This window comes from Chlorocebus sabaeus, chromosome 27, assembly GCF_047675955.1.
Source record: "Chlorocebus sabaeus isolate Y175 chromosome 27, mChlSab1.0.hap1, whole genome shotgun sequence".
In the NCBI taxonomy this organism is placed as follows: domain Eukaryota; kingdom Metazoa; phylum Chordata; class Mammalia; order Primates; family Cercopithecidae; genus Chlorocebus; species Chlorocebus sabaeus.
In genome coordinates, this window is record NC_132930.1 from 38,599,123 (window position 1) to 38,599,740 (window position 618).

Genomic DNA, 618 nt, shown 5'->3' on the forward strand with positions numbered 1-618 from the left:
GAAATTATACAAGATATGTAAAAACAAATAGCTGAATCGCAGACATAAGTCTGAAACTGTCAGGAATTACACAAAATGCAAATGAATTAAGTATTCTAATTATCCATGTCATGGACTGAAATTACCAGAATGAAAAAAAAATATATATATAACTATATATTGCTACAACACACATACTTTAAGTTGAATGATACAAATAAGTTTAAAGAAAAAGGATAGGAACAGATATCCCAGGCAAACAAAAAATAACATAAAGAAAACTGAGGTAATGATATAAATAAAAGACATAATATGCTTTAAAAAAGTTATGGGATGCTTTATGAATTTGTGTGTCATCCTTGCACTGATGCAATGCTGATCTATGTATAGTTCCAACAAAATATACTTTAAGACCACAAAGTTATTGCTAATGATAAAAATTATATTTTATAATAATAAAATGGTCAAACAAGGAGGTATAAATGTGCCTAACAACAGAGCCATGAAATATATGAAACAAAACTAACATAATTGAAGGGGGAGTTTGACAATTTAATGGTAACAGTTGGAGATTTTAATAACCAACTTTCAATTACAGATAGGACAATTAGGCATAAGATAAGCAAGGAAATGGAATAC

The 618-nt window shown here is 28.2% G+C and overlaps 1 pseudogene; it reads right to left on the reverse strand.

Annotated features, from left to right (window-relative positions):
- Nucleotides 1-301: 301 nt before the first annotated feature.
- LOC119627752 (U6 spliceosomal RNA) lies at nucleotides 302-401 on the reverse strand (annotated as a pseudogene).
- Between the last annotated feature and the right edge of the window lie 217 nt (nucleotides 402-618).